The sequence below is a fragment of the Colobus angolensis genome, unplaced genomic scaffold (genome assembly GCF_000951035.1).
Source record: "Colobus angolensis palliatus isolate OR3802 unplaced genomic scaffold, Cang.pa_1.0 Scaffold63, whole genome shotgun sequence".
Classification (NCBI taxonomy): Eukaryota; Metazoa; Chordata; class Mammalia; order Primates; family Cercopithecidae; genus Colobus; species Colobus angolensis.
In genome coordinates, this window is record NW_012119932.1 from 2569859 (window position 1) to 2595818 (window position 25960).

The window sequence follows — 25960 nt, forward strand, 5'->3', positions numbered from 1 at the left end:
CATAGGTATATCTATAAAGCCTTAAACCGAAAGCAACCCAAATATCTATCAACTACTGCATGGATAAAAATAATGCCCATATAATACTATTCAGAAATAAAAATAAATAAAACCCCAATCAACAAAACAACTTGGATAAAGTATTGTTACGAGTGAAATAAATCAAACACAAAAGACTACCCACTTTATGATTCCATTGATTTAGGACCAGGATGGATGAAGGAGAGAGACTGCAAAAGAGCACAACGGAAAGTTTTGGTGTGTTAGGGGTGCTTTATATCATCATTATGTCGGTGGTTACAAAACTGCGTGTATTTATTGAAACCTATAAAATTGTATATTTAACATTTGTGAATTATTGATATTTATAAACTGTAGTTCAATAAAACTGATTAAAATGAAACGTAGGCGATTTTAACTATCTAAATTTTTAAAAACAAAAAATTGAGGTTGATTTTTACACATGTATACACCTGTGTAACCGTCACCCAGACCAAAATATAGATTATGTCCAGCCTCTCAGAAGGCTCTAGCATTTCCCTTCTGAGTCAATACTGCTTCCCTTAGCCTTGGAACCTCTCAACTGATCTCTATCAACAGAAATTAATTTTTCCTTTCTTCTACTTCATATAAATAGGATCACATGGTATGAACTTTTTAATCTCTGCCTTCTTTGTTCAATATTGAGTCTGCAGGACTCATCCATGTTGTTATACACATTTGTGTTTTTTCATTGCTATGTGGTATCTATTTATATAACAACATGATTTGATTTGATTTTTTTTTTGTATTATGACTAAAGTTACTATGAACATTACTTTATATCTTTTGACGGACATAAGCACTTATTTTCATTGATTACAGTTGTCTCTCAGTATATGCAGGGAAATTGGTTCCAGAACTTCCACATAAACCAAAATCCGCACATACTTAAGTCCCACTGTTGGCCCTACAGAAATTGTATATATATGGAAAGTTGGTCCTCCAATGGGTCTTTCCAGTACACAACTTTTGTACCCAGTGAATACTGTATTTTCTACCCATGTTTGGTTGAAAAAAGCCCACTTACAAGTGGACCTGTGCGATTCAAACCTGTATTGTTCAAAAGTCAACTGTGTATACATGGATGGAAAACTGCTGGTTATAGGTTATATATATTATATATTTAGCTCAATAGATACTGGCAAACAGCTTGCCAGAATGGTTATAAAATTTTACTCTTCCCTCATCAAAGTGTGAGAATTCCAGTTTCTTCACATGTTTGGTATTAAAAGTGAACTTTCAGCTTGATCTTACATGAAAAAATTTTACTAAATTGCCAATTCTAATAATATATGGACTCATTTGAATTTTTCAGAGGAAAGTAGTATATAATGGCAGTTTTGTTTCTTTCCAATCTTTATGCTTCTTATTCTTGTCTCACTGTGATGGCTGGGCTCACTAGTAGAATGCTGAAAGGAAATGGTGTTAGCAGTTGGGTCTTGTTCTTGACTATAAACAGAATTCCCTCAATATTTCACCATTGGCTATAGTATTTGCTGTAAGTTTTTATAGATATCCTTTTTTTTCAGATTAAGTATATATCCTTAAGTTCCTGACTGTTAAAAGTTTTGACCATGAATAATCGTTGACTTTAATCATATACTTTTGTTTTATTTTTGAATCTTTTGGGATAGTCATAATTTCCTACATGTCTTTCCATGGCTTGATAGCTTGATTTTTATCACTAAATAATATTCCCATTTAGGAAGGCACTACAGTTTATTTATTCATTTATTGAAAGACATCTTGGCTTCTTCCAAATTTTGACAATCATGAAAAAAAAAAAACCTGCCATAAACATTTATTTGTGCATGTTTATGTAGACATAAGTTTTCAACTAATTTGGATAAATACCTGGGAATGGGATTGCTGGATCATATAGTAAGTCGATGTTTAACTTGGTAAGGAATTGTCAAAGTGCCTTCAAAAGTGGCTGAACCATTTTGTGTTATCTCCAGCAACCAATGAGAGTTCCTCTTACTCCACATCCTTGTTAGCATCTGTTTTGTCAGCTTTTTTTCTTCTTTTTTCTTTTTTGATTTTAGGTATTCTAATAGGTGGGTAATAGTATCTTGTTGTTTTAATATCTCAATAGAGAAGTAGAAAATCTCAACAGAGAAGTAGAAATTCTCAACAGAGAAGTAGAAATTATTTTTAAATAATCAATTATGTATGTAGAAAATCCCAAAGAAGCAACAATAACAAAAAATACTGGAATTAATAAGCAACTATAGCAAGATTGTAGGATATGAGGTTAATACACAAAAGCCAATTGTTTTTCTACATACCAGCAATCAACAATTGAAACTTGTAAGTAAAAATTCTCTATACTAATTTCCTAATGACATATAATATTGTGAATCATTTCATATGCACATTTCCTATATCTATATCTTCTTTGGAGAGGCATCTGTTCAGGTCTTTTGTTTACTTTTAAAGTGAGTTGCGTGGTTTTTTAAATTGTTGAGTTTTAAGTGTTCTTTGTATGTTTTGCATGCAAGTTTTTTCTTTTTTTTTATCAGATATGTGTTTTGCAAATATTTCTTCCAGTGTGTGGCTTGTCTTTTCATTCTATTGACAGTGTCTTTCACAGAGCAGGAGTTTTAATCTTAATAAAATCCAGTTTGTCAGTTTTTTTCTTTTAGAATTCTTGCTTTTATGTTGTATATTTTATAATTTTAATCTTTAAGATTAAATCTTAAATGATTAAAAGATCTTCTCCTATGTTACCTTTCAGAAATTTTATAATTTTGGGTTTTACATTTAGGTGTAGGATCTGTTAATTTTGTCAGAATCTGTGTCTAGATTCTTTTTTTTTTTTTTTTTTTGTATATCCATGTCCAGATGTTGAAAAGGCTAATCTTTCTTCATTGAATTGTCTTGTTCCTTTGTCAAAGATCAGTTGACTATATTTGTATCGGCCAATTTCTGGGCTGTTCATTCTGTTCCACTGTCTATTTATCTATTCTTTTACAAATACCACCCTGTCTTGATTACTACAGCTTTATAGTAAGTATAGTAAGTCCTGAAGTTGGATAGTATCAGTCCTCTAGCTTTATTTTTCTCTTTCCATATTGTGTTGGCTATTTGTGTCTTTTGCCTTTCATGTAAACTTTAGATCAGTTTGTCAATATCCACAAAATAATTTGCAGGGATTTGCATTGGGATTACATTGAATCTGTAGATCAAATTGGGAATAACTGACATCCGGACAATATGGAGTCTTTCCGTCCATGAATATGTATCTCTCTTCATTTATTTATATCTTCTTTGATTTCTTTTTGAGTTTATAGTTTTTCATATAAAGATCTTGTGTATATTTAGTTAGATTTATACCTAAAGCATTGATTTTGTTGGTGCTAATGTAAATGGTGTTGTGTTTTTACTTACAAGTTTCAATTGTTGATTGCTGGTATATAGAAAAACAATCGGCTTTTGTATATTAACCTCGTATCCTACAATCTTGCTATAGTTGCTTATTAATTCCAGTATTTTTTGTTATTGTTGTTTCTTTGGGCTTTTCTACATACATAATTGATTATTTAAAAATAATTTCGACTTCTCTATTGAGATTTTGTATCTCTTGTGCCATTACTAGTCGTATGTTCATTTAATTCTTTATACATTTTTTCCCTTGAATTCTTTAAACATAATTTCAGTAGTTGTGTTGACATCTTTGCTAAATTTAACATCCCAGCTGACTCTATAAGTTAGCTTCATTGACTACTATTTTTTCTGAGTATAGGTTGCAGGTAGACTTTCCTGCCTGTTTCTTTGTATACTCTGTACCATTTTGTGGAAAACTAACATGCTAGATCATAAAATACAGCATTTCTACTTCTTCCAAGGGTTCTTTTTTTTTTTTTTCTTTTTTAGAAACTTGCTAGGAATTACATCTATGGAGTCTGCTTTGTGTAGCTACTTATTTCTTTGCTCAGTCCTTATATTCTTATATTTTATATTTTTCAGGCTGGCTTCCTAGCGGTCATCCCTGTATCTTCTCAGCTCAGTGGTCAACCAATGATTGGGCAGAGATAGTACTCAAACACCTCAAGCGATAAGGCTTCCACTTTCTGTGTGTGTGTATATGCGTTTTGGGGAACATGTTCAAACTTTGAGCATTTTCACCTCTGCTTTGACTTCCACTTTTCTCTGGCCTACTTCCGGTCTCTCTCGAGGGCATCTGTGCTTCCCAACCAGCCATGGCTGTGGGAAGCTTATATAGTCCTTTCTTCCAAGATCTCCTCGTTAAGTTTCTTGTTTGTCCATCGCTCCCCCAAATGAGACCACAACCTCAAGCTTAAGGGCAGCAGATTTTACTCATTCATTTCTTATTAAGTTTACTACTTTTAATGACAATGCTACTTAGTGTGGTTTTTACCTTTCATTCCAAATCAAATCGGTCCCCTCTGACAACTACGTTGCTGATTTTTACAGCCAACTTCCCTCTTGTAAAACTACAGCATCAACCATGCATCTGCTGGCTAGGTGATGGGGATAAGCCCAGGAATGAAAGTCACGGACTACTATTCTCACCCAACACTCTAGAAGTTTTTCATAAATAAATGCTTCATAATTTTTGTTTGCCTTTGGTTGATTTCTGGAACCATATATGGTTATTTTTGACAATTTTGTCTGGTGTCTACATAATTTTGGGGGAAAGAATTTACTGACTTTTGTGGCTACTTTTAAGATCTTCTCTTTGTCATTCTTTTTATGCATTTTCACAGTAATGTATCTTGATGTGGATTTATTTTTGTTTTATCTCACTTTGGATTTTGGGGGTCCTTGAATCTGAGAATTGTTTTGTTTTCTTATTCCTGGAAAAGTCTCAGCCATTATTGTACTCTTCTTTTTTACTTTTTAGAGTTGTTTTATTTTTTAGATTATCTTGATATAGGTATAATCCATTCTCTTCTCAAATTTTATTCTGCTCTGATTTATTGTGATTTTCTAGTCTAGGAGTTAACGAACTAACATCCAAGGGCCAAATTTAGTGTGTAGCCATTGTAGAAATAAAGTCTTCTTAGAATGTAGCCGGGCTCATTTGTTTACATTATTATTTATGGCTGCTTTTGCACTGCAATGTCATAGTTGAGTATTTCCAAGACTCTGTGGCCCCTAAGCCTAAAACATTTACCATCTGATCTTTCACAGAAGAAGTCCACCCTCCGCTACCCCGAATCTTCAATCTGAAATGTGTTCTGTCTTCCCCACTATATTTTCTTTTTCCTCAAACGCTTCTTTCACAATTACCTCTGCTTTGTCTTTTCAAGTGGCATTTTAAATTATTAAAAGCCCTTTCAGTTCACAAATCCTCTCTTCAGCTAAGTCTAATCCAATGATTAATGCAGTTCCTACTTTCAATTATTAGTTCACTGTTTAATGTTATGTAACTCTACTACACTTGCTATATGCTTTTACCTCCTTGAGCATATTACAGACCAAACTTACATAATCTAGGTCCGGTAACTCCAATGTCTGAAATTCTCCACTTTGTGGTTTCTCTTGGCTTTTGCTAATGGGTTCTCACTTTTTTGTGTTTGGTGACTTTTTGTTTGGAAGCACATATTCTTTATAATTTTTTTAATATGAAGCTTGGGTTTAAGGTACATTCTTTCAGAAAGAATTTGCATTTCTTCTGTAAAGCAGAAAGAAGCTGGGATACTACCAACTTGAGGCCACTTTAAACTCAGATCTTACTTTTTGGGGGGATTCAAAGGTAACCTGGTAGTGCTGTGGTTGGACATTTTGAAGGAATACATTTTCTTTTTTGTGCTCTTCCTAAACAGTGAGGCAAGCAATTATCTCCATGAACTCTCAATGAGATGTGCACTTGTCCTTACACTAATTTTTCTTTCTTTTAATGTATGTTGTTCCACCTTGCTATGTCTTTAGGCTTGGTTTTTTATCCCACGGGTGAGACCTTTGGAACCCAGGTTTGGGTCATAGGCAAAAGGTAAACTCCCCAGGGTAAGTGGCTGTGCTTCTGTGGAACTGCATTTTCATATAATTTCTGGCCTTTGCAGGAGTTCTACTTTTACAACAGTGCAGTTATATATATAAAATTAAATTTTTAAATTTTATGCAGCTTTTTAGGTATGTTGTATCAGGAGGTGTTTCACTTAAAGTTGAGTGTACTGTATTATTTAAATGGAAAATTATAGTGTGAATTTAAGCCAGTATGTTACTTTTTCAGGTTTATTTGCATTTAACATTGATTCCTAATTCTGAATAAAAATATTACATCTTAATTAAGGTTGGCATCTGTGTGGAACTAGAGGAAATACATTGGGGAAGGATTTTTTTATAGTCCGCTTACATTGAAGTGAAAGTCTCTCTACTTCATGCTTTAAAAATATGATTTCTGGCTGGGCACAGTGGCTCATGCCTGCAATCCCAGCACTTTGGGAAGCCAAGGCAGGAGGATTGCTAGAGGTCAGGAGTTCCAGACCAGCCTGGGCAACATAGCAAGATCCTATCTATACAAAAAATGTAAAATGTTAAAGTTAGCCAGGTGTGGTGGCACATGCCTGTAGTCCCAGCTACTTGAGAGGCTAAAGTGGGAGGATCACTTGAGCCCCAGAGTTCAAGGTTGTAGTGACCTGTGGCTGTGCCACTGCACTCCAGCCTGAGTGATAGAGTGAGACCTTGTTTCAAAACAAAAAACCAAACCAAAACAAAAACTAACCAACCAAAACAAAATTCATGATTTCATCCTGCAAACATTTATTGAGACCTACTTTGAGTAGGCCTATAATGCTACCTGCAATAGAAGATTCAAGCAAATAAACTCATAGTTCTATATTGTATTAATAATTATATTTGGCATCTCTTGAAGGCTCACTGCACGTTTTTAAAAAATACTTTCCAATTTTAGTGCTTTATATATTTTATCATGTTCAATCCTTAAAACAAATAAATGTATGAGGTAGATACTTAGTTAGTATGCTGGTTTTTACATGAGGAAACTGAGGCAGAAAGAGGTTAAATAACTATGTAAGGTAAACAGCAAGTAAGTAATGAACCCAAGATCCAAACTCTTGCAGTCTGACTCCAGAACACGTCCTTAATTACTATACTTACAATATTATACTATACTACAATATACTACACTATATAATATTATTAAATATAAGAAGCTTAGCTTGAATTCTTTAAACATAATTTTAATAGTTGTGTTGACGTCTTTGCTAAATCTAACATCCTGGCTGACTCTGTAAGTCAGTTTCATTGAACACTATTATTTTCTGAGTATGGGCTGGAGGGTAGACTTTCCTGCTTCTTTGTATACTTTGTAGGAAAGGTGTTTGAATATAATCTCTGCCCAATCATTGGTTGACCACCGAGTTGAGAAAACACAGGGATGACCCCTAGGAAACCAGGCTGAAAATATAAATATAAGAATACAAGAACTGAACAAAGAAATAAGTAGCTACACAAAGCAGAGGAGAACTGAATTCTTTAAACAGGAAGATAACAGACACAATACATAGAAAGAAAGAATACAGAGACATATTTGATCAATGTTACTATAGCAGCCTAAAGGAGAACATCACCAGAAGGTCCGGTTGGATCACCAGGGAAGCTTCAGAGGAGACTTAGAACTTTGTGCTTAACACCAACCTCAACTATGCATACTGAGATACATAAATTAAGGTGTCAAATGGTACCTTATTTTCCTCTTTCAGTAAATTGTTTAGCTCATTTAATGGCATGCTAAGAAATAAACTGAACATATTGGGAAGTTTAAACCTTTATTTGCTTTGAAGAATCAAGAAAGCATATCCTGTTTTATTATTTTACCCCACGCAAACAGGAAGAGGCACTTCCCATTACACTTTGAAGTTACTTTGCGGCCTTAGGACTAGGTTCTGGTCTTAAAAATGCAAGTTGATTTTATGTTTCTATTTCTTTCTTTCTTCTTTTTTTTTTTTTTGGAGTCAGAGTCTCACTCTATGGCCCAGGCTGGAGTGCAGTGGCACAATCTCAGCTCACTGCAACCTCTGCCTCCCAGGTTCAAACATTCTCCTGGCTCAGCCTCCCGAGTAGCTGGGACTGCAGGCACCCGCCACCATGCCTTGCTAAGTTCTGTATTTACAGTGGAGACGGGGTTTTATCATGTTGGCCAGGCTGGTCTTGAACTCCTGACCTCAGGTGATCCACCTGCCTTGGCCTCCCAAAGTGCTGGGATTACGGGTGCAAGCCACCATGCCTGGCCTTATGTTGCTATTTCTAGACCTGGCCATAAACCTCCCTAACAATCAGATAAAGTCTTTCTCTTCTGCTAAGACTGTGGAGGCTGCAACATAGAATAAATGATTTAAGAGGGACCCAAGAAGAGCCACCTGATTCTTATGGAAGGATCACCTCAACAGTAAATCTTTATTGTTTTAAGCTACTGATATTTTGATGCTCCTTGTTATAGCAGTTAATTTTAATTACCAATGAATGGAACAGATAGGCATGTAGACTAAGCAATCTTACTGTACAGCCCTTTACAGGAAATGATTTGGAGGAATCCAGAAAGCATGATTGTAGTCCTCAACATTTCTTTTTGCCGTTTACTTTGTTAGTTCTATCAGTTTCCAAGAGTGGCATGGTCGTAGCAACGACAGCCAACAGAAAATGATATTTCTTTTGGGATAATTTTGATAACTACATGCTTTTTTAGGGCCAACATTTACTATACCAAGAATATTATTATAATATTTTTGATCGAAGATATCATATTAATTTTTGTTCCATGTGCTTTATTCTAATTCTCAAAACAATATGAAAAGGTATGACTATTACCCTTTAACAGCAATTCAATGTGGTTTAACACAGCTTAGAAAAACTCTCAGTCCTCAAAATGATTTTCAAACTCCTAGAAAAATATAGTACATTTTTCATGTGTGAAGATATAACTTGGCCATATTTCAAAAACACTAATTTTTTCCAAAGTTTGGAGAATCTTTCTTAAGATACTAAAAAATAGTTTTCCACCAGACTTGAGATTTCTAGCCGAAGCTCATGAGTTAGATGCTGTATTGATCTAATATATCATTAACTGGCAAAATGGTACAATTTATCATGTCCACATGGCATTATGGGAAATTCTCTCTACTGCTTTGGGTCCTTGTATGCACTTTCTCATTTTTTCATATAACAGACTAATGATAGAGGAGCTCTCATTTCAGTCTTTTGTTTCCAACAAGCAAATGCATGTAAACAAGCAATTATTTTTGAAGTAGTGTACTCTCTCCTACACTGTTTAAAGCAGTGATTTGTTTATTTCAAATTGTAAACTCTATTTTCTGCCTATAAAACAAATTACCTTATGCCTGAATATGAGAACACATAGTTTCTCCATGGTAGCTAGTAAAAACATCTTTCTTGCCAAAGCATATTAAATAGATTATTAAAGTCCATTCACTTAAGTGCATGCAAGCACCCTTTATTTAAAAACACATTTCTACAGATCCTATTTATCCAAAATCAAAATGGTCTTTTCTGGGTAGCTAGGAGACAGAGTAATAACCTTATATGAAACAGGAAAAATGAATAAACAGACTCAATTCACATTAAAATGATGTCATTAAGCTCTGCAGAATGTGTTGCTATCTCACCTACTGCCTGTCAAGAAAGTATAACAAATGACATTGTATACACATTAATATTCCATACTTTGGTGGAAGGAGAAATGTTGAATATTCTCAGACAGTGACACATCCCACGAATAAGAGCATTCTCTAAGGTGCTGGCTCTTGGCGTCACTGTGAGCACACACATCTTTCCCTCTACTTTTGGTTTCCTCTCTTCAGCTTCTTCCATACCTCTACTTCCCTCCCCTCATGGCGGCACTCCCCATAGCCCATGGCCAAGTTTCCCTTCTCTCACCACACTCCAGAATCAGCTTCCCATTCTTTGACTCAGGTGTGATATTTTATTTGGATTCTTATCCAGTCTATGTAACTCCTAACTTATCTGAAACCTGATCCTGAACATAGCAGGACATTTCTGAGTCACATTAATGATAGTTAGAGACTGTGTCTGCACACAGTAGAGCCACTCAAGTAACCAGATGGCACAGAGCTTTCAATCGAATGCAGTTGATTCTGTTATTCACACTGATTATGATCTATAACATAGACATGGACGTTGAATTAGCAAATACTGAATCATTGCTCCTAGAGGAAATACAGGGCTTGGTTCCTATAAGCCTTTGACTTTTGTCCACTGATTAATGTATAACCTTGTTTTATGTGTGTTTCTGCTTAAAGATATCTTATTTAATATATAATTGATATGTAGATGTATATTGAAATAACATAAATATTCAATATATATATTTTGAGTTATTAACATTGTATCATGACCAAAAACACTATAACTCATGTCCGAACAGAGCTTGTCTAACAAGTATATTTTTTCTCTGTAAGGCATATCTCAGCCTTCTTGTGCTTAGATACACTGGACGGTACTTCAGTACATTGCTTAGAGGGGCCATTTTTAAACAGTGAAATCACCACTGAACATGCAAAAGGCATAAAAATGCAAAAAATATGGCACCAAATAGATCGTGAAAGGGATACTTGTTTACAATGTACTTTGAGTGACTCAAATATATTGTCACTCTGTGCTTATCTGAAAAAGCACCATGAGTACTGATTTGAAGATTACAAATACGTTTTAGTGAGTATTAGAATTTGCAGGTACAGAACCCACATGTAATAAGGACCAACTGTATTTAAATCATAAAAAATGTTATGAGTTAGGATGTGATTTATGATCCCCCCCCAAAATAGTTCTATTTATATAAAGGTGTATTTTCTACCAACAGAAGCATGAGATCAGGAATAGCCTAATCCAACCAAAGTTTAAATTTTTGTTAAAGCTGTGGTAAGAAACAACCTTGACTTCTCTTGTCTCTACAGGGTACTTCTAAGTTACAGTTCACTATAATAGGCATTACATTCCAGCTTCCTCTGAAAGTTCTGCCTTTTAAAAAAGTCCCCAGTCTCCAGAGTTCCAGCAACTAAATACAGACTTCAGTATTGTGTTTAGGGGAAATCCCTCATTCAAAGGCACAAGGGAGAATTTTACCCACTAGCCTTGAAGGAAGAGACTACTATCTTATAATCAGACACCCGGGTTTTCTGTGATTGGGGAATTTCTTTCCTACGGCCTCTCTTTACCCTGCTTAGTAGTTCTATGCAAAATGACACTCACTGAGCTTTTGCTTCTTGGCTCAGTTTTAGCAGGATCAAGGAAGCCCCAGGCTGTGGCTAGTGAGGATGGGCTTAGAGGTCTTAGAGAGTTGTAAGAATAACCTGGGCTTCAAATTGTGAGGTTTGATGTGGAGCCAAGATCCTAGGTTTACCTGGCTTGGTTTTCTCTTTAGGATTTATATAGTGACCCATTTCAATGGGAGTTTAAAACCACCGTTTTTGGAGTCCTTTGAGGTGCTGAATCCTGAAATATTCTCAGAAAGTCAACATAATCCTTTTCATAAAGGCTCACAGCAGAACTGCAACCAGCACCACCTGTCTATAGATATACCTTAGGTCTGCTTTAGATCGTAAAATGGAAATAAGCTTTCAAAGTGTTTTTCAAGTTGCCTTTGGGTTCTGTTAAATGTAGAAATGTCTCTTTCTTTCCTTTTATTTTTCCTTGGTCAAATGAAATGTCACTGTCATTTCCATCTGAACATGAAATCATGCCATTGGATATTGGGGAAGGAAAATCCACATGAAACATCTACCCAGATGTTGTGGGAGAAATGCTGGTTTAGAAAAGCCTTTGTTCTGTGGCAGAGGCTGCCATGGTTGTTCCATCACATCAATTTTTACTTACACCATTTAATAAATAAAAACATGCTGACTGTCAACCCACGAGAACAACCCAACCTCAATTACTGAAGAACAGAACTGTTTCTGTGAGAGGTGAAGAAGGGCAAAGCATCATGAAATGAGTTTTAAATTTCTGAAGTCGAGCGCTAAGTTGAGAGTTTCATTTTCCCTGTAATTGATTTCTTTTGTTTCAAGAGAAACTCACAACTTGTTTGAATCTGGTTTCTGCAATGTTAACATGGAGGCACTAGTACTTGCCAGTAATCTGCCGCTTCAGGATGTTAGGAGACTCCTTCTTTGCTGTGTTAAAGATAATTTTATTTATTTAATTTTAAGGCAAGATTTCACTCTGTCACCCAGGCTGGAATGCAGTGGCATGATCACAGCTCACTGCGGCCTCGAATTCCTGGGCTCAAGTGATCCTCCTACCTCAGCCTCCTGAGTAGCTGGGACTACAGGCAGGCATCACAACATCTGGTAAATTTTTAAATTTTTTGTACAGATGGGGTCTTGCTATGTTGTCCAGGTAGGTCTCAAACTCCTGGCCTTAAGAGATCCTCCTGCCTAAGCCTCCCAAAATGTTAGGATTATAGGTGTGAGCCACTGCACAGGCTGAAGACAATTTCTTAGATGGAAATACCTATCCAATGTTCTGGAGGTTCCATAGGTAATGCTATGCATGAAATACTACACTCACAGGCTCTGGTATTCTCTACCTGGCTCACTAGCTGTGTGACCTTAACCAAGTGCCCTAGCCTGATAAAGGTCATGTCTCAGCTGCAGACTGAAGTTTATTACCAATCACATTGGAGTGTTGCGAGGTCTTAAGGAGAGATTGGACTTACAGCTGTTGGATGTCTTGCCTTCAAAAAGTAGTTGCTGTAGATGTATTATTTCTGCATCCTAATCCCATCTTTTGGTCATTTTGCACTTCCTTTGCTTCCCTTCCATGGCCAGCTGGAACCCCCAGCCCAGAGAGGGAGTATTTGGGGTGACAGATGCCTTGCTTCCTGTCCAGGGCCAGAAAAGCCTTCAGGCCCTGGAAAGGAAAAGCAGTTAGCAGAATGTAAGTGTATTTGCTCTAACTCCGCTGGTTTTAAAGCTTCCTTTTTTTTCAGCAAATGTGTTTTCTTCCTCTCATGGAACCGAGAACATATGTGATCCCTGGCAGATGATTTTTGCAACTCTTCAAGTCAGGATTGGAGAAGGCTGACTCACAATTTCTTACACTGCACGTGTGAAATCTTTCAAGCAAACTTGAAGGGGGGAAGATCTACAGTATTTTGGATGATGTTTTCAATTGCTATGAAATTGGTAAAAAAAAAAAAAAAAAGAAAGGATCGATCAGTTATTTGCTTCTATTTCTGACTTTTAAAAAACTTTTTATTTTAAAGGAGCAGGAAGAGATGGGTTGAACAAAAGGTACTATCACTGAGAAGAACAGAAAGAAGGTAGCATTTGTAGAGCATTGTAGTTTTCCATCTTAATCATTTGATCCTGTGGCATTACTGTGATGCAAGTTTTATCTGTGACAAGAACAAAAGATCTCATGGATACAGACCATTGAGACTTTATTGCCTGTAATAATTGACTTTTTTTTTTTTTGGATTTTACCGTGTCTTTTTTTTCTTTACTTTTTTTTTTCTTTTTTTGAGACGGAGTCTCGCTCTGCTGCCCAGGCTGGAGTGCCCTGATGCGATCTCAGCTCACTGCAAGCTCCGCTTCCTGGGTTCATGCCATTCTCCTGCTTCAGCCACCCGAGTAGCTGGGACTACAGGCGCCTGCCACCCAGCCCGGCTAATTTTTTTTTATTTTTTAGTAGAGATGGAGTTTCACCGTGTTAGCCAGGATGGTCTTGATTTACTGACCTTGTGATCTGCCCACCTGGACCTCCCAAAGTGCTGGGATTACAGGCGTGAGCCACCGCTTCCGGCCTATCCTGTCATTTCTTTCTTTTTTTTTTTTTTTAAGTTCATACAGCTCAGGTTTTCTTAAACTTAAAGTAAGCTAAAGGTTGGGAAACTAGAACATGATTCCTGTTAAAATAATACATTTCAGAAAATGTTTCTTTAGCTATCACTGTAATTGATCAAGTATGCAACAGACATTCTTTTATAAGATATCCAGACCCTACCTTCCAAAATGCCAGATCAAAAGTCTGATCTAGGCAATATGTTTTATGAATGATTAATTCTGACTGCCTATGGACAACCACAAGGACAGAGCCCCCATACAGATACACACATTCAGCTCAGACAGAGTAAGTCTTAATCACAGAGGAAGTCTTTGAGTGCAAAGCTCCCAAGCTCAGAAAGCAAGAGTTCCAACAACTCCTGCCACAGAGACTAGAAAAAGTGTCAAGAGCCAGAAATATTAACTACAGGCTAAGAGGTAGTCATTTCCACTTCCTTCCAGAGCTTGGTTCAAATCCTGGGCTTACCACTTAGTGACTGTGTGACCTTGAGCTAAGCATTTCAACTTTGCAGGGTCCTGTTTCCTCGTGTGTAAGTGGGGATACCAACAGGTCATCCCCGTGCGTGGTTGTGAAATGAAAAGATATCACATACACCGCACAGCATGTGGCATGCAGCAGACATCAAATAAATAGTAGCTATTGTTTTGTGGCATTGTGATTATCCACAATCCTGGGTTTGCAACATCGTTAGTGGTATAATTTGAAACACATTTATTCTTTATATTCTAGCAAACTAGTTCAAAGTCTGTTTTTCAAATACATTATCTAGTTTGGGCTTAAAAAAAAAAAAAATCCCTGTCGATGTTATGCTCTGCTTATCAAAGGCTCTCTCTAATGCTTACCCAAGGGTAAGTAAATTACACAGGATTCCGTTCTGCCTTCTTTTATTCTTCTTCAACCACATTCCCTGTGGTAATGGGCCAATTCCTTTACTTCCCCTTTTCTCCTACCACATTCTATACCCGGAAAAGATGCCAGTTAAGTTTTAGCCCTCCTTTAAAAGTGAATTTCCATCTTTATTTTATCCTTTAAAATTATTTAAAGTGGTTGCAAGTTCTTTTAGTGCCCTCCAATCCCAATTCAGGCAACAAAACAGTCACAAGAGAGAACGATTAGTGCTTTTGCCAGGGTCTCCTCCCACGGATGACTTTGTAATGAACTATGCATCCATAAAAGGTTGACTCTTTGATCTCTTGCTGCTTGTACAACACTAAAGCGCAAGGCATTCCAGGGCAAACCACACAAAGAGAGAGGAACACAGGTTATTTATGGTAGTCCGCTGACTCTAAGTTTAGCCTAGCTCTTTAAAGATTCAAATACACACATCATATTGACTGCCAGGTCTGCTCCCTCGTGTTACGGCAGAGTCTAATGGGGTGGTAGCATAGGAATGTCTGATCCCTGGCTTCTCCCTGGGGTGAGAAAGGTAGCTGGTTTGGCAGAGACAGTCACAACAGTATTTATAGAGACAGCAGAAAATAGAATCCATATGCTTACAAAGGGAAGTCAGGGTAAATCACCGGGAGCTCAGAGGACTCCTGAACTCCCTGTCTGAAGCCTGTTTGACTTCTGGCACAGACTAAACAGGACCTACCTACCAGCTTTCTAGCTGCACAAAATCCAGCACCTGCATGCCCTCCTTCATCTGATGGTTTTCTACCAACAGTGTCACTTTACAGAAGGAGGGGATACAGCCTCTTTGGTTGCTTGAATTCAGAAGCTATTTTGCAAGCTTTCTACCATCACTCAGGGAACTTTTGCCATCACTCAGCAAACTTCCTGTGTCAGAGCTGGTGCAAACATTCTGACATTGAGGAAGCTAAGTTTAATGCTTCCTGACAATGATTCTCTGACCATGATGTCTAAGGCCCTTCTATCCCTCTGTGATGTGGTTGAGCGCTGATTTATACAGCTCACTGAACCAAACACCAAATTGAATGAAGATGGTATTGAGACAAGATAAATCAATCAATCAATCAATCTATCTGTCTGTCTATCTAATTTCCTAACTTTCTTTGGATTAAATATCAAAATTTTACATCTTGCAGTCAGAATGATGAGGGCTGTATGAAAACTTTTGTAATGAGAGAAAATGCAAAATGCTAGTAGCTTTTATTAGCATAAAATATTGAACTGGTGGATTTATGAACAGAATTTATGCTGAATGAATACGCTAAAGTTGGGGATCAATTGGGTCATCTCACCATTCCAGACACTCAAGGCCACTCATGTAGGCTGATTTGGGGAAAGCAAAGGGATCTCAATGAAACTGGAAAATTAATTGTGCTCCTTTTATGGGATCCTAACTTTGATCAAGATCATATAATTGGACAGACCCAAAAGAGACTCTTATTTCGGATTCATTCTATTCCCTCCATAGACATATGTAGTCATCAGGTATCTACACGGTTCCCTATATCCTTTGCCAAAAAGTTCGTGTTCTCTGAGCATTTTCCGTATCTTTAGTCATTATCATGGCTTTGAGCCAGAGTCTGAACACAAAGACAGGCATATAAATGGATCTAATACATGGTCTGAAAAATAACACATATGCTGCTAACCCTGTCCGCAAGACCAGAGGAAGAATGACTAAAAAAATAAAGCAGCTGCATATCAGAACAAATACCTGTGGGAAGATCACAGGGTTCAATTTGGACATTTTGCTCCACTGAGCTCAGAGAGGGAATGAACAGAAGCCAAGTTTTATAGATAGGCCTTTAGCTCATAATTCACTCACTGTCAAGATGATGGATGCTCATTTTATGATTTAATAAAAAGATAGACCTTACCTAAAAAGAAAATAATCAGGAGGAGGAAGACTCCACAGAGAAGTAATGCAGTCTTTCAGGGGCAATTCCCAGAGGCTCCAGGCTGTGGTTCCGCTCTGTCTCCAGGACACAGTGCAATCGGCCACAAATTTAGGACCCCAGGATCTCCATCTGTAAAATACAAGTCAAAATGGAATTGTTCCCACTGCAAAACTGCTAACTGAGTAATTAAAACTCAAATGGATTAAAAAAACAAAACAAACAAACCAAAAAAAAAAAAAACGCAGACAAAAGTGAAGAATAAAATACCTCTATGATATACAGCCTGGCTCAGGATGCTCTGTAATTACACACAGGGCTTTACAGTTATCCAAAGTTAGAGTTCAAATTAACTTCAGTTTTCCAGTATTTTCCCCAAAACATTAGTCGGATGCTATAAAGGAAAGTAAACACATTCGACTAAGTCAATCATGAAAATAAGAGTTGGTTTAAGTAGTTGGGGGTGGAAGGAAATGAAGAGAGGTCAATTGAGAATCAGAGAGGGTGAATGAAAAGCTGAACCATCGCGGACTCGCCTCTCTAATCCCTTTGTTAGGGAGTGACGTGCAGCTGCCGTGGCTAGGTCACTCCGAGAGCCTGCTGCACAGAGATGCCCAGTTCCCCCAGCCATGCCAAACAAGACATGGTCATGGTCATGGGAGTAAGGAAAGGTAGGAGAGACTGGACCACTGGTGAACATGAATAGCCCAACATAAAGGTTTCTGTCTAAATGGAATTTCTGAAGCCTAAAGATTTCAAAATTATGAACGAGTCTGCGAGGCACCTCTTCTGTGGAGGAGGGTTTTGGGATTGTTGAGGAGATCCAGAAAAATGAACTTGACACGGAAACCTTCCCTTGCGCTTGGTAGATTTCTATGCTGTGGGAAACTACAGCGATTTACTTGATGCCAGACAACTGGTTGCTCACAGAATAAGGCAACTGGTTTGAACAGTAGTTTTCCCAACAGAAATTTATTTCTATAAACTCCTCTTAGGATCCTGAGAAACATATTTTAAGGAGAAGGAAAATGATGGATAAAAGTATGGAAAAAGGTAATTGAACACACTTAAAATATGTCACAAACACATTATTGAGTTTTGACCATCATTTCGTAGGCAGGCTATTAAAATGTGAATTATGCCCCAATTAAAATATATCACAAACATTTTGTTGAGTTTTCACCCTGAAATACTCATGCTATTTTACTTTTAAAATATTCGCTATATCCATACAATTTAAATTATTTCTTATGCTGAGTTCAATTAGTTATGAATATTATCATACTTAAAGTTTTATTTTCAAGCTCTTTTGGGCATCAAAGTGGTCCACTGAAACCGTATAACCCAGGAGAGGTGAGTGGCCTCGATGTCAGGTGAAGTCTAGGTTCCTGGGGAAACCATTTGATCTCTGGGCTGTTTCTTTACCAACAAAATGAAGCTATGAGTTCTTGATGAGTAGAGAATAGTGTCCCAGCTCTGCTAATCTATATTCGAGGTTCTAGTGTTGATTCTGTGACCACTTCATCGTAAAACTTTGCACACATTCTTACCTACTCTGAATTCTTCTTTTGTTTAATACTTAGGACAACATTTTCTTCACTCACCACGCTAAGTGGCCACTGAATGACATCAAAACTGTGAAATATTGAAATTGATTATCACTATAATATGCCAACTACCTGACACTTTAACAAGGCACCATACTAAATCCATTGTTGTCACTTTTAATAATAACAATTCTCTAGAAAGGTAGAAGTGATCTCACACATTACTATAAAGGAAAGCCAGTTTCCAGATTTAAGATGATTTTCCTGGTGAGTAGCAGACTCAGGACTTGAACCCAGGTCAGCCTGACTTCGAAGTCTGGGATCTTCCACTTACATAAACCAGTGACCAGGTCAAGGAGTGATTATTTTGCCCAATGGCACAAACCTAGCTGTTTGATTGCTTCAAATTATTATTAGAAAAATGGTAATAGTAATCAATTGCCTGAATGTCTCTGTAGTGAAAACTTCTAGGGTCAAATCTGACGAATTTGAACTAATTAGGGGAGGTAATTGAAAAATGTATATAAATAATACAGACAACTAGGTTACATTGAGTGCCAAGCATTGTTCCCCATACATTATCTCATGTTATCCTCAGGACAGTCCTACCAGCTAGGCATTGTTAGCCCAATCTTGCAAACGAGTAAGCCAATGCTTTTAAAGGTTAGATACATTGTCCAAAATCACTTTGTAAGTGGCAGAAGCCTGATCCCAAATCCCAGTCAGCCTAACTCTGTAGCCCATTCTCTCCACGGCCACTCTCGTTCTGTGCGTGTAATAGTTTGCGATTCTATGTGAATAAGTTTACTGTTTAGGACAAAAAGTTCTAAGCTGCTCCCACCATCTCTCTCTTTTCCTTGAGTCCCGTGGTCCAACCTTCCCACTTTGGTCCTCCAGGACACCAAACAAGGCTTCTGGTCACCCCTGGTACCACAGTTCACAGCCCTTCCTTCCTACTAGATTGGCCCAATTCTATCCCTGTTCCAAACATGTATATTGATCTTTTCTGCTCTTCTTCCCCCAAATCTTTGCCTCAATCGCTATAGTTTTGCTCTCTTCTTTCCCCTTTTTGCATGTGAGAGAGAAGAAAAGAGCACTCTGAGAAAGTTATATATGAGAAGGCAGACAATTTGTGCATGCACAGTTGTCTGTTGCACCATGCAACAGGACATGAAAATACATCTTGAGTTATTTGCCGGTCACTGGATCTTGTTAAGAAGTAATTAGCAATAATAATTCATTGTTTGGGTCTCTTTGTAGTAAGCAAAATTCTTTGGAATCTGGAGAATTCAGACTAATTGGGGGAGGTAACTGAAAAGTGTATTAGAATATAGTTCTAAATATAGTTTCATTATTTTTACACAAATAGAGTAATTCTTAATGAATTTTGTTATAATGAATGAATAAGAACATTTGCAATCAGTCTGTGGTTGTTGAAAAAAAAAAAAAAAGATGAGTATATCAAGAACACTTGGCTTAACCTGAAAAATCTTGTCTTTGAATAAAATAAAAAGCCCTCGGCCAGGTGCTGTGGTTCACGCTTGTAATCCCAGCACTTTGGGAGGCTGAGGTGGGCGGATCATGAGGTCAGGATTTCGAGACCAGCCTGACCAACACAGTGAAACCCCGTCTCTATTAAAATACAAAAATTAGCTGGACATGGTGGTGTGTGCCTGTTATCCCAGCTACTTAGGAGGCTGAGGCAGGAGAATTGCTTGAACCTGGGAGGCCAAGTTTGCAGTGAGCTGAGATCGTGCCATTGCACTCCAGCCTGGGCAATAGAGTGAGACTCCTATTCAAAAAATAAATAAATAAAATAAAATAAAAAATAAAAAGGTCTCTGAAATATTTTGGATATTGCTACCCAGTTTGTAAGATTTTGGAAGAGAGGGCTTATTTCATAAACATGAACTTCAAATCAGTTGAATTCCAAATTATTTAAAAATTAAAATACTTTGGAAAAATAGGAATATGAAAACCACTGAGTCTGAATGAACACAATTTTCCTGTTTGACTACTGCAAATTACTACAGTAGCAGAATTATAGAAAACGTTCTGTGATTCAAAGTGACACATTAAATTATCAGAGTTATCCTGTGACAGCACAGTATTTGTGAGTAAAGCGATTGTGAAACCCACCCCTTTTTGCAACAGACTTTCTCCTACTGGTCCCCTGGCAACCAGTTAGATTTTCTCATTTGAGAAATTCAACCTGGCTGCATACAATAGATAGAAATGCAAGAAAGTAAGGTGCAATTTCATCAGCTGTGAAACAGTTGATGATATTCAGAGTTAAATAAATACTACTTGAAGGACATGAACAGACAATTCCCAAAAGAAGAGAGACAAATGGCCAAAAAAACATAAAAGAAATGCTCAACATCACTAACTATCAGGGAAATGCAAACTAAAACCACAATGAGCTACCACCTTACTCCTGCAAGAATGGCTAGGCTATAATTAAAAAATCAAAAAATAATAGATGTTGGCATGAATGTGGTAAAAAGGAAACACTTTTATGCTGCTAGTGGGAATGTAAACTAGTACAACTACTATGGAAAACAGTGTGTAGATTCCCTAAAGAACTAAAAGTAGATCTATCAATCAATCCAGCAATCCTACTACTAGGCATCTACCCAAAATGAAAAACAAAACAAAACAAAACAAAAAAACAAAAATAAAAACAAAAAAACTTGCATGTACATGTTGATAGCAGCACAATTCACAATTGCAGAGATGTGGAACCACCAGAAGTGCCCATCAACTAGTGAGTGGATTAAGAAAATGTGGAATACCTATACCATGGAATACTAATCAGCCATAAATAAGAACAAAATAATGGCATTTGCAGCAACCTGGTTGGAATTGGAGACCATTATTCCAAGTGAAGTAACTCAGGAATGGAAAACCAAATAGCATATGCTCTCACTTATAACTTGGGAGCTAAGCAATGAGGATGCAAAGGCATAAGAATGATATAATGAACTTTGGGGACTCAAGAGGAAGGGTGTGACGGGGGTGAGGGATGAAAGACTACACACTGGGTACAGTGTTCACTGCTTGAGTGACAGGTGCACCAAAATCTCAGAAATCACCACTAACAAACTTATCCATGTAACCGAAAACCACCTGTACCCTCAAAACTACCAAAATAAAATAAAATAAAATAAAATACTATTTGAAGGGTATAAAAGAGAGGGGTTTGGGTTAATTTTGTCCATATTAAATAATGCATTTAATTTCTAGTTATTGCTGATTTAACGTGAAGCAAGGGTAACATCTGAAGTTGGATGGAGCAGAGGTCCCTGTCAGAGCATCTGGTGGGCCCACCGGGAGTCTGAGGAGACCTGGAACAGCAGGAGCAATTCTGGCAAGGAAGGAGAGAGGCAAGGTCTCTGGATTGTTCTAAAAGTGCCTCTGCGGTTAGAGGAGGGGGCAATCTGAGTAAAGCGTGTGACCTGAGACTTGGAACTGACCCAGGCCCAGCCCTGGACAACCTATGCCTGAGCCCTGTGGAGAGAGGAGACTGAGAATGAATTGGAAAGAACCACAAGTGACTGTGGCCCTGACTAGAAGTTGCTAGTTACCAGCAGTAAGGAGAACTAGGCGGTAAGATCATTGAGGGTAATCGCCACAAATCTGCTCATCTCACCTCCTTCTGTGGCTCTTCACCTTCCTGAGAATAATATCCACAGCCCCGAGAGCCCCATGAGATTGTTCACTACAGTCTGCATCAGCTGCTTGCCTCTTGGTTTCTTTTCGCAGCCTCATCTCCTATCACAGCCCCCATGGGGATTCAATGCCCAACTCATGGCTGAACTACTGGCAGTTGCTTATTCAACTATGTTCTCTCATGACTCCAGGTTTGTGGTTTGTGACACCCTCTGTCTGGAATGTCCAATATCTGCCTGAAAAATCACCTACACTGCCTGCAAGATACCAGGGCAGCACTCTTTCTTCTGTGAAAACCATAGCAAACTCCTCCTTGCTAAAGTATGGCATGAAGTAGTGGCTAAGAGTGTGCACTCCAGATGAGAGGGTCAGGGTTTGAGTTTAGACATTCCCCTCACTCAGGCGAACTTCTGTTTCTTACAATCAAGGACTTTGGTGCAAACAGAGTCTCCATCCTATTCTTTCTAACCTTCCTATTCAAATCACCACTTTCTGTATCAGTTAACCTCTCAAAGACTCTGTTTCCTCACGTATAAAATGGAAATGATAACAATGGTAATAAAAATACACACATGCCATTTAGTTGTCGTAATAAAATAAATATCTGTGAACCATACAGTAACCTCCCTGGTACACAGTAAAGGCTCAATAAATGCTAAGAATATTTTCATGTATCTCTTATTATAGCATATCTTATGTCACTGAAATACTTGTTCACTTTCTACCTTCTCCACTAGAATCCGAACTCTTTTGGGGAGGACCTGTGCCTTACTCATTTTGTGTTCCTCACACCAGAAATAATATTTGTCACATAGTTCAGTTTGGTCATTTATTTAATAAGAACTCACCGAATGGCTGATCTGTGACAGACATTAAGAATACAAAGCATGGCAGATGTATGAATGAATGGGGTCAGGAAAATAGTATATAAGTAACTCCAATTATTACATAAAGACAGTGTTTATATTATGTAAGATGAGCCTTATTAGTTAAAATTATAAGTAGAGCAACATTTCAATTAAAATATACTCACATTGGCAATAAAAGCAGCTGTGTGTGTGTGTGTGTGTGTGTGTCTGTGTGTGTGTGTTTACTTTGCAGTCTGGCCCCATTCTACAGTATCTTTATCATTAAGGTTTTAATTCAACAAAATCAAACCTCAAGGTACTAAAGAACTCCAAGAGATTATCTGGTCTTCATTAAAAAGTTCAGGCATCAGAGGCCACACATTTTCCCCCAGACAACCAATTTCCAGAATGCTGTTTCTCTTTGCTGCCTCTCACTTACCCTCAGTGCCCATTTGAACACACAGGAGGCCCATGGAGGGCGAGCAGTGCTCGAGCTGGGGTGAATCCTCAATTTGTAGACAAGGCATGGCATCCAACAGCCAGAGGAAGCTGTGTACTTGAATAAATCTGATGGTGCTTTCTCATGCTCATCAATCTTTCCACCGTGTTTGGTACAGTTAAAAAGCCAGTTGGATTTCCACAACTATTCAAATCACCACTTGTGCCCCAGGATATCGCATGGCACAGAAATGACATCAGACCTACAAGATATACATTGTGTTCCTCAATGTCCGATGTTAATTGCATTAGTCTGTTCTCATACTGCTATAAAGACATACACGAGACTGGGTAATTTATGAAGGAAAGAGATTTAATTGACTCACAGTTCTGCAGGGCTAGAGAAGCCTCAGGAAACTTACAATTATGGCAGAAGGGGAAGCAAGCCCTTCCTTCTTCACATGGTGGCAGCAAGAAGAAGTGCCGAGCAAAATGGGGGAAAACCCCTTATAAAAACATCAGATCTTGTGATAAATCACTCACTATTACTGGAACAGCATGAGGGTAACTGTCCCCCCGTGATTCAATTACCTCCCACTGCTCCCTCCTACGACATGTGGGGATTATGAGAACTATAATTCAAGATGAGATTTGGGTGGGACACAACCAAACCATATCGCTAGTTACATAAAGGTATACTTTTACCGAGTTGGATTTTAAGAGTATACAACGCTAGAAATTATGATAATATATGAACCATGCTTCCAACAGTTTTACGAGGTTTACAGTAATCTTTTTTTGTTTGTTAGATAGGGTCTTACTCTATCACCCAGGCTGGACTGCAGTGATGCAATCACACAGCTCACTGCAAGCTCAAACTCCTGGGCTCAAGTGATCCTCCCACTCAGCCTCCTGAGTGATCGAGACTACAGGCTTGTGCCAACATGCCCAGTTATTTTTTTTTTTTTAATTTTTAGTAGAGACGGGGCCTTGCTGTGTTGTCTAGTCTGGTCTCAAATTCCTGGACTCAAGTGATCCTCTTGCCTTGGCCTCCCAAAGTGCTGGGATCACTTGGGAGGGATCACTACAGTAACCTTAATAAATCAATAGAGGGCACATGAAGTTTTTATTAGTCAGAGTGTTCTAATACATTTCCCCCTCTATGCTGAATATTGCGGGGAGAGTCCACCATTCAGAACTCCTTTGCATTATTGGGAAATTCTCTGCCATGTCAGAGAATCTATCCCTTTATCCCTTAATCTAAGTGGAAAGGGTAAGACCCTTCTCAGATGTTTCCCTCCCGCTTCCGCATCTCTGCACCATCCCTGGCCACCAGTGTCCAGGTGGGTAACGTGGGCTCTACTCTAAACCCTGAGGGAAGGACTCAAGATGATGAGAAGGGTAGAAGTAGCCATGGCAGCAGTGTGGGAGTGGCTTGTGGCAAGAGATGACAGTGGTGGTGCCCTGACCACATTGCTCCTGCTCCTTAATTGTCAGTGCCTACTTGGGGCTGCCAGGGTCTAACACTGCCTCCAGCTACTCAAGAGTCAGTGAGTTCTCTGTCTCCTATTCCAGGTCCTGATTCTTGCAATGAGGCACCCTCCCTGGGGCAAACACATAGGTTTCACCCTGTTCTTTTGAATCTTTCTAATTCAAATCAACCAACAGACTAAACAAAGCAACTACCACCAAATATACATACAACCATGCAACCCACTTTATTTGTATTCTCGTTTTAAAAGGCAGTGCAGTTGTTTTCTTATAAATTATGTAACAGTGCCCAGAAGAAAAGCAGAAAAACAAAAAAAACTATATATGGCTATTTTTAGTGATAGTTATTTTCAGAAATATTAATATAAAGCTATCCCAATGATAGAGATCTAGTCTGAATATTTGAATACGTATCTAAATATGCTGTCTGTTGTGCTGTAACTTTTACAATGCCCTCTTTCTCTCTTGAAATATTTCTAAATGAAGAACCACAGTCAAACATTAAATCTGGAATGTACACTCAGCTTTGAATTGTTTTTAAATCAGTAACCATGCTCAATACCAATCACGCTTGTGTTTTTGCGCACAGAATCAAAGTATTTTCAACGCAATGCCAAGGTCTTCTGGTTATGCGAATTCTCCATTGAGCCATAGAATCAGCAAGACCTTTGGTAAGTGCCCAGTTTCCCCAACTAATTCTCCCCTGTTGTTCAGAATGAAATTCAGAATATAGTGTCATGGAAATTGAACTGGCCTTTTTAACTGTATCAAACATGGTGAAAAGATTGGTGAGCATGAGAAAACACCAAAAGATTTGTCCAGGTACACAGTGTCCTCTGGCCGTTGGCCCGTGTGCCTTGTCTGCAAATTGAGGAATCACCCCAGGTCGGGCACTGCTCACTCTCCATTGGTCTCCCATGTATTCAAATTAGCATTGAGAGCAAGGGAGAGGCAGGAATGAGAAATGGCGTCCTGGAAATTTGTTCTTTGGGGGGAGTGCATGGCCACTGATGACTGATGACTGAAGATTTGGATGCAGATCGGACAATCTCTTCGGGTTCTTTTCTGCATCGAGGTTTGATTTTATTGAGTTAAAATCTTAACAATAAAGATATTTTAGGATGGGGCCAGACTGCAAAGTACATAAAAGTCAGGAAGGAGATCACAAAGAAATAAACACACCAAGGAAAGGATATTTGTTTGAAGATTTTGCTAAGGTTAAGCCTTTTTTCTTCTCCTTCTTCTTCCTTCTTCTTCCTTCTTCTCCTTCTTCTCCTTCTTCTTCTTCAAAATATAAATGAATTTA

General features: G+C 38.0%; 1 protein-coding gene across 1 annotated transcript in view; it reads right to left on the reverse strand.

Moving 5' to 3' along the window:
• KIAA1217 (KIAA1217 ortholog) overlaps window positions 1-25960 on the reverse strand; it is an 865191-nt gene that overhangs the window by 520375 nt on the left and 318856 nt on the right. Inside the window, exon 2 of the mRNA XM_011963834.1 lies at window positions 16641-16790. The gene's annotated coding sequence lies outside the window, so the exon portion shown is untranslated. The remainder of the gene's footprint in view (window positions 1-16640; window positions 16791-25960) is intronic.